The 19,826-nt window shown below is 35.4% G+C and overlaps 1 protein-coding gene across 2 annotated transcripts in view; it reads right to left on the bottom strand.

Moving 5' to 3' along the window:
- The window catches only part of LOC140754828 (uncharacterized), a 712,244-nt gene that overhangs the window by 477,440 nt on the left and 214,978 nt on the right, over positions 1-19,826 (bottom strand). Inside the window, exon 1 of one of the 2 annotated variants that reach the window (XM_073089942.1) lies at positions 935-1,127. The exons of the other annotated variant lie outside the window; for it this stretch is intronic. The gene's annotated coding sequence lies outside the window, so the exon portion shown is untranslated. Of the gene's footprint in view, positions 1-934; positions 1,128-19,826 lie in introns of those variants that run through there. 2 annotated transcript variants of the gene reach the window in all.

The raw sequence follows: 19,826 nt of genomic DNA, 5'->3' as shown, positions 1-19,826 counted from the left end.
TCTTCTAGTACAAACAATCTTGACAAACAAACATGGTGCATTTCTTTAAATATAAAGTAAAACATTGGAAAATAGTTGTTTTTAAGAGATCATTGCCCCCATAGCCATGTATAACCAACTCCATATAACAGAGATTATACCTGAAACCGATCACATATGCGTTGAAATTCTTGAGGACTAAGCTGGTTAAATCATATGAAAGTTATCATATGGTTTAGTTAGAGGCAACAGCACAGATGCAAAAAAATCACCAACATACCTATTTCTGCCTTATAACAGTAGTGAAAATCTGATGTATTCTGGTTTGTAGTGAGGCAGAAATACTAAGACATCTGATATTTCTAATTGCCTTTCTAGGTGCCTGTTACTGACTAAAAATGCACAAGAGTTTTACTAAGATAGGCCTGAGATGCTTTGCTTTCTCTGAGGATTGTGCTGCAACTTGCATGCATGCTCTGCCTTACCACGCTCAAATCAGAACACATCTGCTTAGTACTTATAAGGTAGAAATAAGTGTGGCGTTGGCCCCACCTGTCGAACCCAAAAAGGTTATCTTAAATAAGTAGGTATAATATTTAGTAACTTGATTAACTTGGACTAGTATTATATTAATATAATGCGACCAAATCTGGGCGTATACTGATCATATGTTTAAGGATCAATTTGTATATAGAAGAAATTACTGACAAACAGTCATTTTGTACTGATTTAATTTAATTTTCCAAAGTTTGCGTATACTCAGTTTGTTTTGATAGGCATTCATTACACAATTAGGAACATAAGCTTTGTATAATAACAGTAGATAAGTAATAAGTTTAAGATTAAATAGATAAGTTCCTTAATCAGTTCTAACCCTTATCACAGTAACTTATTACACAAGGACTAAAACACTATTTATTTTTAGAAATAATTAACCTCAAAACCAAAAACGTACCATAATACACTACACTTTCCAAAAATACAACACTGCAATCCATACACTGGAACCGATCTCACTTCAACACAACTTTTTAACCAAACTATTCGTAAATATCACTAGTTTTACACGAAAACTGCTTTAATAACTAAAATAACACTTAACACACCTTACTTCACTGTTATTAATAACGAAAAATAACTATTTAAGTCAAAAATCATTAAAACAAACGTAAAACGCACAAACACGAACCGATAGTGATACGAAACTAACCTAAAATGTCTCAATGCACCCAACTATAAAAATTTGACCGCCAACCAAGGAACTTGGACTTCCAACCGAAGCCACCATTTCTAGCCAGCCAGAAATAGATTGTTACGGCAAACCCACCTTTATTCCAACGCAATAGGGCGCATTGAAAGCAAAACTACCCGTAAAATACAACTTAGTCGAACGAGAACGCACGGGTCTTTTGTATTCATTTTCTACCTGAGTCTTGTCCCTTTTTTTCTACGCATACATTGGTATTACCGTCACACGGTTCTTGTGTCGTATTCTGGTAACACAAAGTCGATTTTTGAGTAGAAATACAGATGTGAGCGCGAAAATAAAGTTGCAAAGTTGCAAACGCGTTGCCTTTTCTGAAATGCATTTAGCTACGTAAAATCGTCGTGTGCGATTATATGGATGTCGATTTCCGAAATGGGTCACCGTTTATTACGAAGTCTCGTATGGAGGTGTAAGGTGCAATTTAATTTTAAGCTGGGTTTTAAGGGCGGGATAGTAATTCGAGCCTACGAGTGATTTTTCGAAATTCAGCGAAAAACGTCGGTTAGGCTATAAGGGACAATCCATAAATTACATGACGCGGTTAAGAAAGAGAGGGGTCAACTAGGTGTGACACGTGATGACGTCATCTCTAAAGTCGAAGTTTTAAACCTGTAATTTTAACGGCAAATACAACTTTTAATTTTTAAGCTTATGAGGGACAGTTTATGCTAACTGTAATACTGTAATATCACAAATCCTCAAGTAGGAATCTGTGGTTGATGTCAGGTAGAAATCTAATCTTATCTAAGATCGATTAAAGGTGCCCATGGGCAGTAGGACACTTACCATCAGGTGGACTGCATGCTCGTCTGCTACTCATAATTTACAAAATATAGGTTACTAGGTAAGAAAATTAGGTACATTCAGCAACACTATAAACGGACCACAATTCACAACTATCGATAGTCGATACAATTAAGTGTCCAAGACCCCGAGATATTCGTTAGCAAAGTTATTCAGTGTAGTGCAGGAGTTTGCAACGTTTGGACAAAGTTGCACTAATTTTATGGCAACTAAAGTTGTATGCAAATGTAAGGACATAAAGCTGTGCTTTAATATAATTACATCACTAGCTTTAGTACAAATTGTGACTATTTAACATGTCGGCAGAGGGTTTTTTTTTTTTTAAATATAGGAGTAGCAGACGAGCATGCAGTCCACCTGATGGTAAGTGGCTACTGCCACCCGTGGACATCTGTAATCAATCCCAGATAGGATCAGATATTCCTACGTGAGGTCGACCACAGATACGCCGCTACCCTTGAGGACTAAGCTGGAACGCCTCGGATAAGTCTGCCCAAACGGCTTGACGGATTTTAACATATGAGTAGTCATGGGATTCGTGTAAATTATGGAAATAAAATTTTATAATAGTTGTCTATTTAGGTTTTTTTTTATATTTTCTTCTTCATATCTCGGCCTCCCGATCGAGGGGTCCGAGGTTCAAATCCCAGGTACGCACGCTCTGATTTTTCAGAGTTATGTGCGTATTAAAAATGAATTATCACTTGCTAAACGGTGAAGGAATACATCTTGAGGAAACCTGCATACCTGAAAGATTTATAAAAAAAATCTCGAAGGTATGTGAAGTCCACTAATACGCACTTGGTCAACGCGGTGGACTATGGCCTTATCCTTCTCATTATGAGAGGAGACATATCCCGTGCCCAGCAGTGGGACAGTTATGGGTTGATGATAACGATTTCTATATATTTAGATAATGATCTAGACGTAGACAAACAAACATATGATTTAACATAATAACTAGGAAATAAATTGAGAAAATTCATTGACAGGATTCCCTCGCCTAAAATTTTACCAAGAGGTTTCGTTCAGGTAAAAAAGAAGGCACAAAGCTCAAATAAAAGATAAAATGCTAGAATTTTTTCAAACAGTCATCAAAAATTGCAACTGAATCCTGGTCTAGAAAACCCCAGTGGATAATCAACGCTTCTATTTTAAACTCATATCTGAGAGAAATTAATTGCGCATTTTAATTGTAACGGTTAAGGTTCTGATTGTCTTTTTTAGATTTTCTTACAATTTTTCGAAAAAATCGTGATTGTTCGCCATTGTTAACGAATTTAACTACGATAAAATCGGCGTATCAAAATGGTTCATTATAAACTTAAATCTATAGTTAAAGGTCATAGATAAGTATAGATATCTCACCGCCTTGTAATTGAAGAAAGCCATTAAGTAACTTAAACGGATGACGATTCTGTCAGCCGTTTAATGGCTATCATGTTGTAATTTACGCGGAATAATGCCGACATGCGCAGTTAAGACACGAAATCGAAGAAAAAGTGCGAAGAAATATCGTTTCATTCGTAAATGATCAAAAAACTACATTTTTTTAATATTTTTCAAACACGAAAATAATTGACAATGACAACTGTCAAAAGGTTACATTTTCTTGTTAGGAGTGAGTAATCTTTACGTTATTTATGTTTAAGTTATATGTCATTCAATATTCTTGGGTAAAAAGCCAGTTATTTCGTAAAAATACACTTAGAAAAGTAGAGAATTATAATAAAAACAAAAAACCGGACTGCTTAAATATTATATGTCACTCCCATAATTTAGGAGAATCCAACGACACCTTATATGCTAAAATCCATCAAATTGTTTGGGCGAATCGTGCCAAAGAATGATACACATATGCTCGAAAAATATTACCGCAATGTCTGCCTCTCCCAAACTACTGGACCAAATGAATTGAAATTTGCTACTCATAATACTTTTCCGTGACAAGTGACAAGGTATTTTAAAGAATTGGCATGACGATAGTATTAAAAAATCAAAGAATAAATGATTTAAGAAAACACAATATATTGAAAGGATTCTCAAAAATGACTGTTTTAAAAAAAACTTTAATATATATTATATTTTCAATTAAATAAAAGTATAAGATACTGCAGTCGGCCATCTTGTATGAAACGCTAACGGGGTGCAAATGACGTCAGTTTTGAGTATGTCACTGAATTGCTTGATTTCAAGCTTTTGTATGGAATGTTCTAACGTGACGTCACCAACGGACGCCATGACACTCGCGAGCGTTTTCGCGCTTAATTCAAAATGACTATAAACAAATGCTCTTATTTTTATTAATACTAAATTTATTACCGAAATAATACGATTTTTAGAATCGGTAGACATGTACCTACGTTATAGAAGGGGTTTTAAAAAATTGTAGTCATATCCATTGGCAATGACCACTTAATATTAGATAACATGCTCGTTTACTCTGCTACCTCCATTTCATAAAACCACTTTCAAACCTTAAGCACAATTTAATACAGAACCTAATTAAATATGCACAGTTAAATTACATGTAGCAACCGCGTTTAGGCATCCCTCAGATATTAAAGTTCATTTACTTAAGCAACATAAATAACTGAATGTACGTTTCTCGTCTAAATTCCTGAAATCGTATTATAATTTCAGAACAAGCTCTGAAATACTCGTTGCATAATTGCATACAAAGTGTACGATAAAGGAATGTTGCGACGTTACGTGAACTATGAGATTTTTTGTAGTTACTAATCATTCTTAATTATTCATAATTATATTTGATTTGATTTGATTTGATACTAATAATTTTTATTTAATAACGATTTCTTTCACAATTCCATAGCATGTTCGTTTTTTTTACGAGCTTTATTTTATATAATATAGGAGTAGCAGACGAGCATGCAGTCCATCTGATGGTAAGTGGCTACTGCCGCCCATGGACATCTGTGATCAACCCCATATGGGATTAGATATCCCTACCTGAGGTCAGCCACATATGCGCCGCTACCCCTGAGGATTAAGTTGGAACGCCTCGGAATAGTCTGGCTCCCTTACCATGAAAAGGATACGAAAAATTAAAAAGCTTATTTTTAATGACTTTTTAATATAAATGTATTAATTGCCCGGTTAATGTATTGTATAAACGTTATATGTATACGTTATTGTATAAGATTGTGTATTGTATAACTTCATATACATCAGAAATCCCGAAAAAACAGTATCACTGTTAGCAACTTTACAAATTACAAAACAAAACGAGAGTGTAACTAAAAATTCTAATTGAAAAATCAATACTAACACACCTGAAACTCACGGAAACAAGTATACCGGTAGCAACAAATTATATAAATAAAACAGTTCAAAAACGGTTCATACGTTCGTTCTAACAATCGTAAGCGTGATAAGTTGACTGGTGGAGTGGCGAGCAAACACCGGCGCCGAGCTTAGTCTCCCAAGAATAATGGAGTTGTTTGATCACGACAAATACAAAATTCTGTTTTATTGTGCTACAGGACTGGGAAACAAGGATTTGTTTTATGCAAAGCTAAGGAGCATGCTCTGATGGTAAGTGGTCAGTGTTGATGGGCAAGTGACTGACCAGGAATAGAACTGGAATCAGGAAAGATTCAGATGCCACTCACATCTGACTGCGATGATTATTTAGAAATATCTTGTTTTAGAATATTTGAATACAAGTATGAAATATGTTTAATTGTCTACTTGGAAGCTTTTGCGTCTCAGGTAGGATTAGATATTCTTATCAGATGTCGACCACAGATGCGCCGCTACCCCTGAGGACTAAGCTAGAACGCGGAAATATATATCTCCCTTACCACACCCTTCAAACCAGAACATAGCAGCGTTTAACACTATTATTAATAGGTTTGACGGTGGTGCCGCCGGAGTCGAACCACAAAGGGTTCTAATTCCAGTTTATTGATGCTTATTCAATGCACCTTTTTCTTTACACAAGCATATATTGGCACCGTCGCATACGAATGTTTTGGAAACGTAATTACTTGCCGTACCACCGTGTAGTTTGTAATTAATCTTCACGAAGAAGCCAGAACAATTCATTAAGGTTGCACTGAACACGACAATACCACAAATTGACTCCAATATAGCTTAGAGCCGAGAAACATGAGCTTAATTTGTCGCTTAACTTTTACTCTAGCGTAAGCCGTATATTAATTCAATTCGTCGACTCTACATTAGGTTTTAAAGTATATTATTCTAAAATGCAACGGAAATTTAAACTTTTGGGTACAAATGTTGAGATACTAGTAATTATTATAAAAAACAAAAAAGCTGATTACTTTATTTTATGATATAGGAGTAGCAGACGAGCATGCAGTTCGCCTGATGGTAAGTGGCTACTGCCGTCCATGGACATCTGTAATCAACCCCAGATAGGATCAGATATTCCTGAGGGTTAGCTAGAACGCCTTGGAAAAGTATGTCTCTCTTTCCACATTCTTTATACCAGATCACACCAGCAGTTAACATTACTGTTAATAGGCAGAAATAAATGTGACGGTGGTGCCGCCCAGTCGAATTACAAAGAGTTCTGCTACCTACAAAATAATTTACTCAAAATGTAGCCAATGTCATTCCCACAATTGACGACGACTTCATGTGTTAAATCCGTCAAGCCATTTGGGATATTGTGTAAGCCGAAGATTAGACATACTCTTACATACTTATTATTTATTTACTCAAAAATATTACTCTCTACAGCCGGGTAAAATATAAGGGCAATGGGTACAAACTAAATACTTAAATACTCAACATCATGTCTTTAATACATAAAATAAGTAAAATGTTTTTTTATAATTAATCTACTTCTAAATATATATAACTCAAAGGTGACTCACTGACATAGTGATCTATCAACGCACAGCCCAAACCATTGGACGGATCGGGCTGAAATTTGGCATGCAGGTAGATGTTATGGCGTAGGCATCCGCTAAGAAAGGATTTTGATCAATTCTACCCTCAAGAGGATAAAATATGGGATGAAAATATTACTTCGTAACGCGAGCGAAGCCGCGGGCAAAAGCTCGTTGTATTACCTTACTCAAATATATTGGAACAAAGACATGAAAAATTATCCTAATTTTATCGCCTAACTTTTACCTAGATATTGTCTGAATATTTCTCCCCAGATATTCCTAGAAAATGTTTGCTTTCGCCGATTTAATTTATTGTTTCTATATTTGTTGAAACAACAAAATCCTTTTATTTTTTGCTTGTCGATATTAACCACACATTTAATTTTTTGATTCAAAGTATTATTTATTAAATTACCCTTATCTCAAATAGGAAAAAGTCCTTACCCAAAGGTAACAAGTTAGATTCCCGTTACAAAGTTAGAATAATACTTCACAAAACTTCAAATACAGTAGAACTTAAATATAAACCTTTTATATAAAATCTCACCCTTCAGAAAATATATAATTACACCCTTGAGAAAACAATGTATGTTCTTTTGTTTTACAAGGGGCACAACCGACAACTTCAAACAGTAATTTGACCTGTGAAATTGTGCTAAAATTACGACTTATTATATTCTCATAATAAATACCTTTTTTTACTCTTTTTATGTGTAAAAAATTGTAAAAAAGAAATACCTTCGCCGTACAGCCACGCGCCCTACTTTTGGTTTTCAAATGGAGTAGGTAACCTTATTGATTATACTGATACTTGTATATGTATATTTGTCAACCATTATGTGAATATTTTATCCAAATTTGTCCATAGGATATCTGATTTTAGTTAATTTATAAAAATAAATATAAATATTTTTTTTTTCATTTCTGATATCGTATTTCTATTATGCTAATTATTTATGAGATATAAAACAATGTGTACAGCTATTTCAAAATTACAGATATATCAAGAATAAATATGTACCTATAAAATAATAATAATAACAACTTAAAGAATGGTAACGTAATTTTTTTCATATTCTTTCATTTGATACTCTTATTAAACACATTAAAATGGCGAGAAACAATATGTCCGCCAAGTTGGATTTAGAATAACATCACTATCATAATCTTGCATTATTATTCAAAATATAATATATATATGAAAAATTTAAGCTCAATTCTTTGGGGTTAATTGATAAAAAAAATTAACCAATAAATTTTAAGCTGAAATTTAACTCGAAAATCAGTAGCAAGATTTATCTCCCAAATGCGAACTAATAAAGTTAAATAATATAATCATAATCATTTATTCATTTGTCAGTAAGGATCATAGATTAGTAAAGATACTTCGCCGCCTTGAAATTGAATGAAGCCGCAAATGGCTTATTATAGTAAGTTCTTTTTTTGAATTCTTGACAAATAAAAACATTTTTAGAGAAAATTTACGAATAAATAACTAATACTGCGTAATTTTCATGATAATTAAATAATTTATATTAATAATTTCAAATATTTTAGGGACATTTTAGCACGGAGACGTGGCAAAATTTTTTTATGCAACTATTTCAATTCTCAAAACTGGGTACATTTTCTTGTTAGGAGTGAGTAATCTTTACTAATCTATGGTAAGGATTACAATATTGGATGTTTACAAATCGCACAACGCTTACTGTACCAAATATTGGCGTACAAATGATAACAAAATTTCTTATATCTAATTAAAATTACAACAATAATTACAAGGTTATGTCAAACTACAAACAAACACCACAATTACAAACAGTTACAAAATATGATGATCAATGAAAAATAATTTAAATAAAAATTGAAACTTTTTGCGCTATTTAGTAAATCAGATATGTGTTGCGTGCATTAGGTACTTGTCATTAAGATATTCATTAATTGTGTAGAAACATTTCTCTATAAGGTAGGTTCTAAACTTTTGTTTAAATACGAAAGTATCATACAATGTTCCTATTTCTAACGGAATTTTATTGAATACATTCGAGACCATTCCAAAACTTGTTATATGAAAAAATATGTAAAAATAACAAATTGATAATATTTAACAAACCAATGATAGAAAATCATCTATTCGGATACCAAACCAAAATTATCATAGAAAAACAAACAACGCTATTCGATGGGGCTCGACTGTTGAGTGAGGCATTACCATAATCCCGAATATCAATGTAAGCGAGCCGACTAATGAAACTACAGTTGACTAACCGACTAACGAATTTGTCAGGACAATATTGGTTGAGGATCAGTATTTGTTTAAGATATTTCTGTTTATTATATACTAAGATATAATGTTAAGATGTAAAGGTGGTAGAATAAGTACAGTTCAAGTTACAAGGAGGTTAATATTAGCGCCACACCCATTTCTAGCACGAAGTAGTTCTTTTGTATCAGTGGAAAGGTGTGGATGCTTGGATGCGGCTAACATATTATATACTAGTTTGTGCCCGCGGCTTCGCCCGCGTTTAAAAGAAAATAATATAACATACTAACATACATAAAACTGAAAATTCGTACCTTCATCTTTGCTAAAGATCATCACTTGATCAAATGCATAGTTTACGATTCAATTCTTACTAATATCGATTAAAATAATCGATGTTTTGGGTCCAAAAGATCGATTCTCCGATTAATCGATCTTAAATCGCTATCCCTAGTTCCCGTGGGATTTCCGGGATAAAAACTATCCTATGTCTTTTCTCGGGTCTCAGATTATCTTTGGACAAAATTTCATTAAAATCGGTTCAGTGGTTTGGGCGTGAAGAAGAGACAACCAGACAGACAGACAGACAGACAGAGTTATTTTCAGATTTATAATATTAGTAAGGATGAGGCGACCATCATAATCCTCAAAAAAAATATAGTGTCTTATTCCTTGCGATAACTGGAAGAAGTCTGAAGTACGTTCCACTAAGCTACTCCAGCACATATTGGTGGGTTTTGATAAGTAATAAAAAAGCAAAACGTATTTTTTTGTAGAATAAACACCTGAAAATTGAGCGTTTAGATTTCAATTAACAATTCGTTATTACTGAAAATAAAACTTTTATCCAAATCATCAACAGTGCTCCAAGTGATTTCGCATAAAATTATACCCAAAAAAATATTTTCTCGATAAAACTCCGCATCTCATTTCAATCCGCGATTCCGTGTTAACAAATTCCGATATAATTAATACAGGGATCGCGAATCAAAATTCGGGGGCCTGAGGGTCCGAATTCGTGAATATTTACGAGGCCCGACCACAGCTGGCCCCTTGACAATGGATTCTTTTTAATTGGGACGACACGACACGGCACTTCACCGACACCGTGCATCTATTTTTTTTATTGATTATCCTAACGTTTAAGCAGACGTGCTACCTGATGGAAGTAGTCAACGTCGCCTATGGACATTTGCAACACCAGAGGAGTCGCCAATGCATCGCCGGCTTTGAAGGAGAGCTCTTTTTGCACCTTTCTTGAAGAGCTTATATTTAAATTTGTGTCCAGCTAGTATGTGCATACGTCGGTTTTTGATTAGCTGTGACGTCACAAGGACATTTAACGCCCGTTATTAATAATCAATCTATCCAATGTTTTTTTTACTAACGTTTGACATTTGACAATATTTTTCTTCTACAAACTGACTGAAATTAATTTTTTATCTATGGTAGGCAGGCAAAAACTCGATAGTTTGATTATTAATACTGGGCGTAAGAGATTCACTGTCCGAGCGAACGAACTAAAAGTATGGATATCGATCTGAGATAAATAACCGACATATAAATTTTAAATTAACTTAAGTTCGTACATATAAAAACAAAACAAACAAAAAAGAACTCATTGTTTTATGAATAAATGAATACTCGTATATAATATAATATAATGGTTGTATATATATATGTATATTGTTATATATATGTATAATAGTTTTACTCCCCTTTTGGTACATAAGGTACACTTGCGACGTCTATTTAGACATTATGTCGTGGTGTCGGTGTCGCGTCGTGTCGTGTAATGAAGAAGAACCCAGTGGGATGACGGGTTCGTGTCACAGTTCTATATTTGATGTTATGCTGAATTCTAACCGCATATGTTTGGGTTCCGTGAAAACTTGGTTGAGGAAATCTAGGCCTTTTCGCTTAACATATTTTTAGGGTGGTGTCAAAATTTGAAAATTAAAAAAGCAGTCACACATTTTCAAACATTTTTTTTAAAAGGTTACAAATATATACTAAAACTATACTTTTTAAGTGGTAGAAATAGACTCCGTTTACATTTACAGACATTGAACGCGTCAGACACGTGCTGTAGCAGACTCAATTTCATTTTCCTACAATTATCGACACGTCTAAGTCCATGTCTAAGCGTCTATGTTACGTGGTAATATATCTTCTATGTACCTTATTAGGTATTATTAATACGTCATTAATTTATTTACATTTCTCCTATATAATGTGTATTGACGTATTAATAAATACGATACACATTATATAGGAGAATCCTTTTCTGTCTGCTACGACACGCGTTTGACACGCTATATGTCTGTAAATGTAAGGACCAACTGATTCATCATTTAACTGCAACACATCTTAGTCAAAAATACGGTTATGAAAAAAAAAAGTAATCATACAGTTTTAATTTTTGTAAAACTCCATCGTTTAACTGCTACCGCACTGACACATATATAATCTTAGTCAAAAATAGTGTTGAGAAATGTAATTATGCTGTTTTAATTTTCGTAAAAGACCCCAAGATTATATTGAGCACTTTTAATCTTCCTTATACTTTCAGATTTCGGCAACCAAATCCAGTTGAAAGATTCACTCTTTATAATGAAGCACATGCCTACAAAAATACATACATTTTTGAAGGTAGTAGAATCAGCGGATCGGAAGTACTACTGCCACACCTACTTTTGTCTATAATAGCAGTTTTAAACGCTGCTGTGTTGCTTTTTAAAAGATGTGGTGAGAGATACATTTAATGACGTTCAAAGTTAGTCTTCAGGTAGCAACGCATCTGTTGCCAACCTCATATAGAAGTTTCGTCTTATCTAGAATTGATTATCGATATCCCTGCGCAGTAACTAACCAAATAACCAATTATGTGAACTGCAAGCAACTTCTCGATTATATAAACGCTTTCCACACTCACATCAGCACACAACATTCCCTGTGTCGTCGCTGGTGCTATGAACACAAAGACGAATAGATAAACATCCAGACACAAAAAAGATATTATCTAAAATCATCATTCAAATATCGGTGTGGCCAGGAATTGAACCCAGAACCCTTTGCGCATCACGCTTCACACCGGTATGGAGAATGCTCCGCCTCGCGGGTCATCCAATAAAGGGGCTATAAGCTTTCAATAAGTATTCCAAGAACATTGTCACTATAATGTATTATACCCATATATATATGAAATAAGATACCTAATTATATTATGTTTACACATTTAAGCAAAACACACTGGAAATTTCGCACCTACATTATGCTAAGAAGCAAGTAATTAGCATAATCAATAAATGCACACCAAGACTCATTAGCACTGCGATATTTACTTAAAACTCTAATCGAATACCGATGTTGTATGCAAATGTGTTTCCCCCTCGTTGCAATAAAGTAAATAAATCAATGGTGCTGTTTAGTAGCTTAGAGGTATACACCCAAAAGAATGTGGAAAGGTTGTAGAATCAGTATGGTTTGACCAGGGAAGTACCACATCGATATCAAGCGTGAAAATTCTGTGATCGGCTTCAGGCTTCTGTTGAAGGGTCTGGTAAGGGGACATACGAGTAGTTATCCGATGTATTACGAATTGATCCGTAGGCATACATACGCATCTTTGACAGAAGGCACTTTTCGTCAGGTGGACTGCATTCTCGGTTTCTACTATATTATAAAAAAAAAACTTATCCGAAACGTTCCAAATTAGTTTTCAGGGATAACAAAACATCTTTTTGTCGACCTTAATTACTTTCATCCTATGTGGAATGATGATGTCCAAAGCCAGTTACTTACCATGTAGACTTTGCCCTTTAGCTATTACAATAAAATAAACTAAACAACTATAAAAGAAAATAATAACGAAACATAAATATGGTTGTCTGAAGTAACTTGTGGTATAAGTTATGATACCTGTAGGTATGCGGTCCCACGTCGGGCGCCAAATGTGACGCCCTCATAAATATGCAGAGGGTACGCGACAATTTGCTATTATTACTCGACTATCTAGATTTATTGGCTATTCACAAGTAATTTTAATAGCAAAATATTAAAGTTATTATTGGTAGATTTTTTTGTGATACCGCTACACTTGCTTCTGTAATATAAGAGCAGCAAAGGTAAGTCGTTTTTTTTTTGTAACCCTGCCGTTCTTATATTAGTCTTAAAGCAGCAAATTGCATATCATTATCAAAGATCAATATGGATCAAAGCAGAAAAGTGAAGTGTTCCATGACCAGTCCGTATTAGCAATTAATATAAGTGAAGGTAGTCCTTAAGCTCAACGGATCTAAGAATTATCACCCCATATATTCAGGTAAAATTACTTAGTCCCCACGTTAGATGCCAAATATGATGCCCTCATAAATATACTAGGGTTAAGGGCCAAATCGCTATTATTACTCAAGAATCTAGATTTATTGGTTAGTGTGTTCTATGTGACCATAGCTCTATGGAATTTTTGAATTACTTTCAATAGGCTTTTAAAAGAACATTTAGTTTTTATATTGGTTGCAATGAGGGAATAATCCTTCGATAGTATTCTGATTTTGAGGTCAGAATTTTTATTTCTTTATATTGTTGCATACACACACAAAGAAAACTGCAAAAAAATACCCAGACCCAGAAATGAATTGAAAACTCATCATTTAGATATCTTTGGCCGAAGATCGAACTAGAAAACTTTTGTGTGGCTTGTGGTGTATATTTTGGAAAAAAATCTAAATATTGCCAAATTCCTGGATATCGAATACGTAACAGAACAATAGATATGCAATTAAAAAAAATAAACACTAAATGTATCTGACACCACCGATAAATCGAATTCGGATCCCTTTAAATAGAAAACTGGTCTAGAAAAAAACACAATTCTAGCACCAAATACACCAAACAATTAGATTCCCCTACAATGTTTGAACTAGTTACCCACATATGAAACATACAGAACCAATTTGTAAACAGTAATTTGCTTACACATGCCAAATGTTTTTGGCAACTGGCCAATTCGGGCAGCGGCCTTAAGGTCAGACACGTATCCAAATGCAGATGAGAATGGATGAATAGATAAAGAATGGATGGTAACGATTGTCAGGGTATTGCATTCCGTTAAATATATCTTTATATTATAGGTATACATAACATAGGAGTAGCAGACGAGCATGTAGTTCACCTGATGTTAAAGCTACTACCACCCATAGTCATCTGCAATCAACCCCAGACAAGATTACATCCTACTCCTACCATTCCTACCTGGAGTAGGAATATCCAGTAATTAATAGTATTTACGACTGCGGCAGCACCACCGTCACACTAATTTTATTAAATACCTTAAATTTTACTATTTTTTTATACTTGGTAGGTGGTAGAACCCTTTGTGGTTCTACTCCGGCGGCACCATCGCCACACCTATTTCTACCTAATAACAGCAATATTAAGAACACAGCAACGTGTTCTGGTTTGAAGAGTGTGGTAAGGGAGACATACTTTTCCGAGGAGTTCTAGCTTAGTCCTCAGGGGTAGCGGCGCATCTGTGGCCGACCTCAGGTAGGAATCAATCTTAGCTGGAGTTGAGTACGGCAGTACGGTTTGGAGTTTGTTTGCAGTAGCCACTTACCGTCAGGTGGACAGCATGCTTATCTGCTACTCCTATCTCCTATTATAACATAAAACCTTGAAATCAGAACTCAAAAGCATCTCTTTCTCCCTTTTCTCCTCTTTTCTTCTCTAGATTTAAAGGACGAAGGATTCTTAAATCGTCAGGGCCTGATTTATTATCTTCGTGTAGAAAACGCTTCGAAATAACGTCCAATAAACATGTCCAGTTATGTTATCCAGTAATTACAATTACATTCAGATTTCTATATTTCTCAGTAATTTGGTTATATCGTGCCAAATGTATTTGGCGGAGGGCCAAGTCCTCGATACGTGGTTGGGTAAGGCCAGTCTAATAACTGGAAAATAATTATTTATATATCATCTAGTTATATGACTGAATAGTTATTAAGTTAGCAACTGTCGTATGTATGTGGTAATCCTTAGAAGTGGCAACGCATTTGTGATCGGCTTAAATTAGTATAGTCCGCGGCAAACGGCTAGTCCGCTCTGTAACACTACCATGAGTTGGCATAGAAACGCCACTATAGAAATTGTAAATAGAAAACTATTGTCATTTTGCTAGTGAATAACATAACTACAATCGTTACGGTATTTCTTGACAACGTCTGTCAAATTAATGACTCATGGGACCGAATTTGTATGGCAATAGATCATAATGACATTCGCTAGCGATTTGATTTCGATAGGTTTTTACGTATCGAGTTACGCCACTACGGATTTTAGTTCTACGAGTAACCACCAGAGGCGCTGTACAATTTTTCATACATTTATTTTACGCAGTCGCTAGCGAGTAATACTTTTGTAAACTCGTGGTAGTGCTACTGAAGTTGTTGCGCACAACTACAAGCATATATTCCGTAGCAACGTAAGGGCATACTAACGCAGCTATGTACCCGCGGGCGAGAGCGGGCAGCGGATGGCTGCCGGGAGGGGTGCCACGCTGTCTTCGTCCCGCTAATATCTACAATTTGCTATTTGACGTGACACGTTTCTATATTCAGAGCGGACTAGCAGTTTGGCGCGGACTATACCTCTGTTGTATATGGAGTTGGTGACAGATGTTTAAGCGTGGTAGTGGGTACTTATCATTAGATTAATTACATGCTGTTTGCATCAACTAGATAGAAATAATTGGCAAAGTGCAAGTCGAATTCGCACATGAACGGTTCCGTACCATTTTTTTTAGTTTTAGTTATTTGTTACTCGATTCCAGCCCGACCAAATTTCTATTTCATGAATCAAGATTTTTTATGTATTTGGTCATTTGCATTCAAGATAAGCAATTAAGCTCTGGAGACACAACAAAGACTAAAAAGCTAAACTCATATATTATATGTAGATAGGTAGATTACTCCCTAAACGGAGATCGAACCCGGAACCTTCTTCATGTCATGTTTGTATCACGCGAGTCATCAAATTAGAATGTATCTTCTTATTACTTCATATTACGATTCCACGATAGTTCCTAAGTTCTCAACACCTATCAACGTTTGGCGCCCGTCCAGTCGCCGTCCCGTGATCGTCTCGTGCTCGTCTCTGCTAGATTTTATCGTTACCGGAATTAAATCCAGCGCTGGGAGGAAATCGCGAGATTAACGTCTGCAATTTACATCGCTATGTTTGTTGTACCATTAACAACATGCGTTAGGTAATGGTCACACTGATTGTGGATATGCGATATCGTTTGTTGAAAATCTTTTAGTATTTTGATTAAACGGGTATGCAGTATTCTCTTTACCAGCGATCTTTTTATGTCTATTGGGCATAGATACCTTTCCATAAGTAGTTGAGAGTAAGAAAATACTGCATAGTAGCGAAGTGGATTAGTTTAAAGGACTCGGATATTTTGAACCTCCTGATAATGTTAGTGACTGCTACCCAATCATAATAACCACGACAATTTGACGCATCCTTTGAAGCATAGAAGGGCATTTGCGTAGTCAATAGTGGTTATAGTCCGCAAGGGCTAAGCTGAACTTTGCATTTGTGTGAGTGCACATGGATAGTATAAGTGTGAAGTCGGATTAAAGCGATTAATTGATTTAAACCGGTTTATACTGCTTTTTGGAAACCAAATGGAAATGGTGGGTTTAAATACTACATAGATTATTTAGGTAATTCCATAGCATATTGTAATTTTTTTGACGTGACAACGTCTTATAATTCGATGGAGCCGGCTGCACGCATCAAAAAACATGACTCATGCGGCGTTACTTCGCTCTGAGGCGTTCCATTTAAGGATTCCCTTGAAGTGCAAGCGAGACCGCGGAACGAGCGACAAAGAGGCACAATCCTTTTGAAAAATGCAACCAGTCCATCAGTATTTTCTTTGACGTTGTGACGTTCCAACTATCGTCAGTAAACCGACTTTACAGACAACCGATTTTTTTACTATCATTTTTTTTAAACAAGAATACCTCTGCACCTTTCCTCCCTAACTAAAAATGATAAAATTTAATTTTGAAAGTTTTTTATCTGACTCTACTTTTGTGTTCACTCACACTAATTCACAGCTCAGCGTAGACCTCGCGGACCATACCCATTCAACTCCCAACTACGCCCGACGTCGCTTAACTTTATAAATTATTTTGTGTAACAAGGACAAATGTAAGTAAGCGAGCAGAACCAGTGAATAAAATTAGTTTCCAAATACAATTTTAGGGCAATATTTTTTCGGTTCCATCGCTTATCGCTCATCGTTGGCATTAAGACAAATGCGCTAAGCTCGAAATGTGCAAACATAAATAAGTCAGTCGAATGCAAGTTTAATTTTTATCCAGAATGGGCGACGTAATGGGTTGTTACTAAGGAAATACTAACTTTAGGACGCGGAAAAGGGCAATATACCATAAAGTTTATGGTGAAATCAGCGAGTATTTATTGTGAATGCAATTAGCTGGTTAGAATCCCATAGATCGTATAGTCAAGTTCATATATATTTACAGACAGTAAAAATACTTTCGAACCTATAGATGGGTGCTGTAATAATTCCTATTAAATTAATTTACAAGTGCGATTCGGTGAGAGAGTTTGGATACCGGCTACCTAACGTATGAGGCGACCGCCTGACTGTTTGTCCACCGCCACCGTCACCGAGCCGATACCGATAATGAATGACGGCGCCGAAGTAGCGTACATACATTTACTATGGCTGCTTGTCCACCGCACATCCGTCAACCGAGCACCGTCATCCCGGCCGCCGATATTTCGAGTAGATCGGCGTGACCGCTAGATCGGCACCGAGATTTTGACGGGCCGATGTGCCGGCAATATAAAACACGTTGGAACTTGTCCATACACTGCCATCACACGTGACAGTTGGAACAAAATAAACCGCCGATATCGGTCGCGGTGGACAAACTATCACCGTCACGACATATTAAAATCGGCCCGAAATTATTTCGTTCTCGATATCGGCTCGGAGACGGTGCGGTGGACAAACGACCTTAATCCTAAGACTAAGTGCTGACCCGCGTGGTGGAATGGTCACAATACTCATCGTACGAGCAAAGGGTTCCGGGTTCGATCCCAGGGGGGCTAGCCAAGTTGACATTCTACAGTCGCTTGCGCTGTAGAAACGCTATAGAAACGCTAAAATGTATGAAATTATCAATGATCACGTGATCAAAATAGCGAAGTAGAAAAGTCGTAGCCAAGTTACACGATAGAATAGAACGCTAGCGATTCTACAATGCCCATGTCATTGCTTTTTTCCATACAAATGACAACCTTTGACAACCTTTTGACAACCTTTTGAATTTTTTGTCAAATTTGTTAGCGAAGCGTATTCTAAGATAAATGTCATAGTGAGCGATCGCGCCGACCCTGTAGAAAACGTAAACGCTAATAAAATGGCGAATTCTGTATCAGCTGTTTGTCACTTCACTACGCGCTATCACTGCATTATAGACTTTAATTACTTTTGATCATTTGAAAATGTATACCTACTTTAAATTTGTTGAAATTTGAATATGGCTCTCTATAACTAGTGTATCCTAAAATATTATAGAAATGAATTGCACAGACGTTTTTCTATTTTAAATTAATATGAACATATAATACAATAGATAAGTAGATAGGATAGAACTTAGAGTTATTCCAGTGCTTAAATAAAAATATTGTCTCAGTTTAGCTGTTTTATTGAATCATTATTAATCCTTCTCATAATAACTTTACTTGTAACTAAACAATTTATTTAAATCTTAAAAGAAAATTATAATATTAATATCAGTATCCTTTTTTTCATTATTATCTCCTGTTTAGGTATATCCCTGCAATCTCCCTGTCTAGGCATAACGCTGGTGGTTATGAGGTTTATTTGTTGAGATGGCATGTATGGTATACACCCAGTGACATACCTATTTATAATTATTGCCTCCTCGGAAGCCGCTCCTACGATGGGAGAAGATCCTGAGTAGCTCTCCTTTTGATGAGCTTAAAAGTGCGGGTGGATTTCATAAGCTCACTAGCAAGCCCATTGGGGTGACCTTATATGACGAGTATATGATTTTAATTTATTTGTCACTTTCTCTTTCCCTGTTGTCTCTGCGGCATCAGCTATCATGCGAAGCATTTTCGATTGGAAGCGTTGTGTGATGTCCAAGTTTGAGTTGGATGCGGTTCTCCAAAGCTTAGATCCATATGACCATATCGGTTTTAGTATGACTTTGTAGTAGTTAAGTTTGTTGCTGAGAGACATTCGTGCCATGAGCCAGTAAATTTTACGAAGTTGGACGTCCAGATATTTTCTTTTGGTCACATCACAAATTACATGCAATCGCTGTTACTGTCATTAGTAATATCGCTACGAGTATAAACAATAATTTGTATGCTCTTTGTAAACAATCACCAATCACCATAGTTACCGTTCATAGACATTATTAAGTTTAGTTTTTGCAAATAGTTTTAATTAACAAAATACATGTACTATAAAATATGGTATATTTTTTATGTATATTATGATGTTATATCTTAATATTACTATTAAATAATTAATCATTACCATGTA

Source organism: Epargyreus clarus, unplaced genomic scaffold (genome assembly GCF_041222505.1).
Source record: "Epargyreus clarus isolate Ecla_fem2 unplaced genomic scaffold, WU_Ecla_fem_2.2 ptg000031l, whole genome shotgun sequence".
Classification (NCBI taxonomy): domain Eukaryota; kingdom Metazoa; phylum Arthropoda; class Insecta; order Lepidoptera; family Hesperiidae; genus Epargyreus; species Epargyreus clarus.
Note: the sequence above shows the minus strand (reverse complement) of the source record. Positions and strands in the feature narration are given on the sequence as shown.